The sequence below is a fragment of the Sinocyclocheilus rhinocerous genome, unplaced genomic scaffold (genome assembly GCF_001515625.1).
Source record: "Sinocyclocheilus rhinocerous isolate Xijiao unplaced genomic scaffold, SAMN03320098_v1.1 scaffold1342, whole genome shotgun sequence".
NCBI lineage: Eukaryota > Metazoa > Chordata > Actinopteri > Cypriniformes > Cyprinidae > Sinocyclocheilus > Sinocyclocheilus rhinocerous.
In genome coordinates this window covers 381,670-387,793 of record NW_015640094.1, presented here as the reverse complement: position 1 = coordinate 387,793, position 6,124 = coordinate 381,670, and the positions used below count along the sequence as shown (strand labels likewise).

At 35.2% G+C, this 6,124-nt stretch overlaps 1 pseudogene; it reads right to left on the bottom strand.

The window, feature by feature from the left end:
* The window catches only part of LOC107752536 (sodium/potassium-transporting ATPase subunit alpha-3-like), a 37,681-nt pseudogene that overhangs the window by 10,354 nt on the left and 21,203 nt on the right, over positions 1-6,124 (bottom strand).

Sequence of the window (6,124 nt, the reverse complement as noted above, 5' to 3'; positions counted from 1 at the left end):
ATATATATATATATATATATATATATACACCCAGATAGCACACGTACATCTGCAAGATGTCTGTTAAAGATCACTTGATCTGGAAAGCATCTGCTGTTTACAAACATCTGACAGGCATCTGTAAGATGTCAGTTTTACATTCTAAACCTTAAAGACATCTAATAGACGTCTATATGACATCTGATAGGAGACGTCCTATAGACGTATTGCAGATGAGCAAACACTCTAAAAAATACGTCTTGCAGATGTAAATGCAGACGTCAAATAGACATCTCCGTGATGTACGTGTGCTATCAGGGTATATTATATATATATTATATATATATATATAAAATAACTGTAAAAAGTTTTAATACGGTGATAAAAACGATGATGCACTTAAAGTAAATCATGACAGGACCTACAATATACATTTTTTCTTACTCACTGATATAAAATATTAACGTAAATCTAGTTAAAATTATTTTTAAAAAAGTTAAAATAATACTGTATCATACTGTTATTGCTTTGAGTTCCACTATATTTACCTTGAAAAATAACTATGAAATTTCTGATACACCAAAACTATAAAAGTTTTTTTCCCCAATTTTATTTTGCAACAGTAAATATATACAATATTATTTCAAGTATTAAGTGAACGTTACATTGACTGAATGTTAACAAGTGAATGGATTCTGGATTCAGTCACGTCGGATACTAAACAGTAAACAAACCTGGTATTTGTTGGTGGAGTTGAAGGGAATTTCAGCCACTTTCTTGTTCTTGTCCCTCATGACTTTGACGGAGCCACAGGAGAGCTCGATGCACTTGAGAAGAGCCGATTCAGAGGCGTCCCCCGCGACATCACGCTTCAGGATGGGCAGAGAGTCCTGTCCCGCCTTAAACACGGCTCTGTTACAGAGCGACGCCACACGGGCCAGAGACAACCAGGTCCCAGAGCTCTTGTCAAAGGACGCACCTATTAGAGAACACACTCGGGATCAATATAGTATCAATCTATAGCTTAGCAACCAGCCAGAACAGCCTAGAAACAGCTAGAACACAATAAATCTACATTACCATTCAAAGGTTTTTATGTTTCGTATGCTCACCAAGGCTGCATTTATTTGATTAAAATACAGTAAAAACAGTAATATTGTAAATATTTCTAAATATAAAATAACTGTTTTGTACTGTGATGTATTGTATAATGCAGTTTATTTTTGTGATGCAAAGCTGAATGTTTAGCATCATTACTTCAGATGATCCTTCAGAAATCATTCTAATATGCTGATTTGCTGCTCAAGAAACATTTATTTTTTATTATCAATGTTGAAAACAATGCATATTTTTGTGGAAGCCGTGATACTTTTCTTTTTAGGATTCTTTGATAAGTAGAAAGTTCACAAGAACAACAATAATTTGCAATAGATATCTTTGGTAAAATATTACTTTAGAGATAATATTATAGTTTTTTAAATAATATTTTGAATTATATTTCTAGCTCTTTTTATATTGTCCGCTTTCATTTTTTAAATTTATATATATATACATATTTATATTTCCCCCGGTTGGTTTACAGTTGGTTTTGGTTTGTTTTTTTAAATGGTGTTAGTTTTATTTAAGAACAATAACCCTGCTTTGGTAACATTTGAAATGCCTTGACTGACACTACTGATCTATTTATTGCATCCTTAGCGCTTATACTAGCGTCTCACCCGACTGATCTTCCGTGGTGTCGGCCTCATGGATCTGATTGTCGAACCACATGTGAGCGACAGTCATGCGGTTCTGCGTCAGGGTGCCGGTTTTATCAGAGCAGATGGTGGATGTGGATCCCAGAGTCTCCACAGCCTCCAGATTCTTCACCAGGCAGTTCTTACGGGCCATGCGCTTGGCCGTGAGCGTCAGACACACCTGGGAGACGCAAACAGAAAGGCAGAAAGAGAGAAACGGAAACAGAGGAGCAGAAAAATGGAACAAAAGGAAGTGTGTGAGGCAGAAGTTGAAAGGAAAAAGAGGTGGAGAGAAAAAGAAGCGAACAGAGTTTTAGTGACATTACATTGTTGGTAATGTGGCACAATGCAGCCACGTGCAATAAGAGAACTGTGTGAAATCAAAAAGAGGCTCTGAGGAGCAAAGCCAAGCACAGCAGGAAGCAGAGAGGTCGGAAACATACTCTACGCAATGTCTGCCTTTTATTATTGATGTCTAAAGGTGAGCCAATCAAAATCTATATGGTATATTCGCACAAATTCATCTTTTACTTGATAGGAGAGTCTAATTGAATGGCAAAATAAGCAGGTGTGACATGCCCTTATCATCCAAAACCCTTAAAATATGGCACAAGATATAAAAAATACATGACGCATATTGTTAATTAAGGGTTCACTTGCAGTAAGGATAAGCAAAACATTTGTGCAGACCATATTTTTTCTGAGGTGAATTATTGGCTGCCAAGAACATGCAAAATGCAGTTACCAGAAAAATCAAACCAAAAATCAAGAGACTTTTAAAAATCTAAATTTCTCAATTGTTCTATTCAGCCTATATCACATGAATAATTCTTTATATTGACATTTTTGTTTACTATTTTTGCCTTTATATTGTCCAATATAGCAAGCACCCTTATGGTAACGTTGAGAGGCCAAATTCATACTATTTTTAATTAATGAAACATATGAAGGGCAGCACAACTGTTTTTCAGTATTGATAAAAGTAAAAAAAAATTATTTTTTTTTATCAGTATATTAGAATGATTTCTGAAGGATCATGTGACACTGAAGACTGGAGGAATGATGCTGAAAATTCAGCTTTGCATCACAGGAATAAATTACATCTAAATCTACATCTACAGATAATAATTACAATAAATTACAATTGATTTTGAACTGTAATAATATTTTCACAATATTACTGTTGTTTACTTAGTTTTTTGTAGCTTTGGTGAGCATAAGAAACTTCTTTCAAAAACTATAAAAGCTACAGCATAAATGATAAGGGTTTTTGAAAGCTTTGACTTTTTATTATGTATAAGTGTTGAAAATTGCTAAATAGTTTCACAATTTACGAGAAAACAAATTGTGTAGTTGAGCTAATCATGCACATTTCTTTTTATGGACATAAACTTTAAGTAGAAAATAAAGGCGTTAACAATAAATTTAATACTCTTATTTTTCTTCTTTTAATGAAAAAATGATGCATTTTAATTTTTAAAAAAACATTACCATATACTGTAAATATATAATTTATAATATAAACATTTATAAATATAAAATTTGCCAGTTGGGTCCAAAAAACATTAATAACCTCACGGTCAAATTTGTTTTTGCAAAAAGTCTCAGCGTCCTCAGTGTCTCAGTGTATTTAGTATGCATATTTAGCATGCATATTTGCACTGCATTATGAATTACACGTTTCCGAATGCAGTGATGCAAAAAACCAAGCTTGACGTCTGCATAGAGTGTTTCAGGCCTAGTTGTGCACGGCAGCCAGAGGCACAGCCAGAGCCCCGTCAGTCTCTGTGTGGCAGCCACTAGCTCGCACAGGCAACTAGAGATACCACAGAGTAATACTTTTTCAGATTTTCATATTGGCCTAGGATTTCAACAGTGAGAGTCTGTAAAAGAACACAGGAAGAGAAAGAGAGGAACAGACAGAGAGAGAGAGAGAGAGAGAGAGAGAGAGTGATAGAGTCACGAAGAGTCACAGATATGAAGGATTAGAGAGAGGGAATACAGTTCACGATGATATTCAACACTACTGAAGCGTTCACTGACACCACACAACCACAGACCAGAAGCCACAACACTCACTAACACCGTTACACTGTTACACTGAAGAAGAAATGAACCGGAGACGAAAACAGATACACACAGATTAAAGTATCCAAATATTATGGAATATGTCCAGAATGGCACACTACTAATACTTGAACTAGAGAACTATGGTAGTAGCAGAAATTGAAGCCTGACTTTCCTGAACCTGACCCGTACCTGACTAGTACTGTAAAATTAAAAGAAAGAAACTAAAGCAAAAAATTCACTCACTTTCTATTTTTTTAATTACTTTTTTTTATGTACCTACTACTTAACATATGCAAAAATTTGCTGTGATGAATAAATGAAATATCAAATGTGATTTTGCAACTTCTTACTTTTTTTTGGACTAATTATTTGTTTGGAATTCCATTGTGTGTGTGTGTGTATATATATATATTTTTTATTTATCATTTAAAGGTTTGGGGTTGGTTTGGTTTAAAATATTCTGTAATATTTGTAATGTTTTTGAAAGAAGTCTCTCACCAAGGATGCATTAATTTGATCAAAATACAGTAAACAACTGACTGTAATATTGTGAAATATTATTATAATTTAATTAACTGTTATCTATTTTAATATATTGTAAAATGTCATTTATTCCTGTGACGCAAACCTGAATTTTCAGCATTTTACTCCAGTTTTCAGTGTCACATGATCCTCCAGAAATCAGTCTAAAATACTGATTTGATGCTCAAAAAACATTTATTTTTGAACAAAGTTCAAAATAACAGCATTTATTTGAAATAGAAATTTTTTGTAACATTACAAATATTTTTAAATGTCACTTTAGACATAATCTATGCATTAATTTAAGTCTAAAGTGATATTTATAGACATTAGACTTGCTGAATAAAATGATTAATTTATTTAAACAAATCTTACTGACCCCAAACTTTTGAAAGATAGTGTACATTTATTTCCTGACATACTATTGCCACTTGTGATTTTAATCGTTATAATATATTGTAGCACGCTACTGTTGTTTTACTCAGTAGGCAGTGTGCAGTACATACTGTGCAGTACGTAGTACATACTGTGAAGTATGTTAGTATGCAGTATGTCCATTCCAAACAAAGCCATGGACAAAAGAAACAAAAAAGACAACAAACACACACAAACGCATTAAGTCACAAATTATACTGAAAAATAACAAAAACAAACACGTACTTGTCACAGAAAGACATTTAAACACTAGCAGGGACACCAATACACACTAGAAAATCCTGACACTGAGAAAGAGAGGGAGAAGTCAGGTCACTCACAGTGACGGTGGCCAGCAGTCCCTCGGGCACGTTGGCGACGATGATGCCGATGAGGAAGATGACGGCCTCCAGCCAGGAGTAGCCCAGGATGATTGACAGGATGAAGAAGCTGACGCCCAGGAAGACGGCCACGCCGGTGATGATTTGGATGAAGTGCTCGATCTCCTTGGCGATGGGGGTCTTTCCGGTCTCTAGGCCGGAGGTCAGAGTAGCGATGCGGCCCATGACGGTGTGGTCACCGGTGCACACCACAATCCCACGAGCGGTACCTGACCGAGGAGAAGAGAACAGAAGGACATCATTATAATGATCAGAGCACATTATCCCAATTATCACTTGCCAACTTAGCAAATATATAAATAACAAGAAATATTGATCTAAGTTGATATTATATTATTATGTGAGAACAAAGAGTGTGTGGAGGGATAAAATGTGTGACCTATGCTGCAATATTTAGTAGTATTATTTCTAGTGATACATAGAATATACAACTTTTAGTTATAAATTTGGCAGTAATGTTAATTTTTCTATTACTGGGCAAATGAAATCACCCATTTTGCCTTACAAATTATAAAAGAATTAGTCCTGTCAAACCATTAATCGCGATTAATCATGATTAATCGCATCAAAAATACAAGTTTTTGTCTACATAATATATGTATGTGTACTGTGTATATTTATCAGGGCTCGCAAAACCGCTAGCCCGACGTCCCGGGGCTATTGTGTTTTCCAGTCGGGCTACCAAAATGTGCCAAAACCCTGATGGGCTATCTTGAACATTGATATAAAATCACTTCCTTGATTCGCGTTGTTCACTCGCTTGTAGGGGTGAAAAGGATCATAGTTTATCATTTACACGTGTTTCTAAGTCTTACCAATTTAAACATTCAAGTGTTTTAAACCATTCATGCGCATGAAGAATTCAGTTTGGTGCTCGCGCGCACACACTCAAAGCGCGCACATACAGAGCGGAGTTTCAGGCAGAGCACGAACACAGAATTGATTCCTCTTTTGCTTGAACGGACACATACACGCAAAATTATCTCAAAATAACTCCCTCGG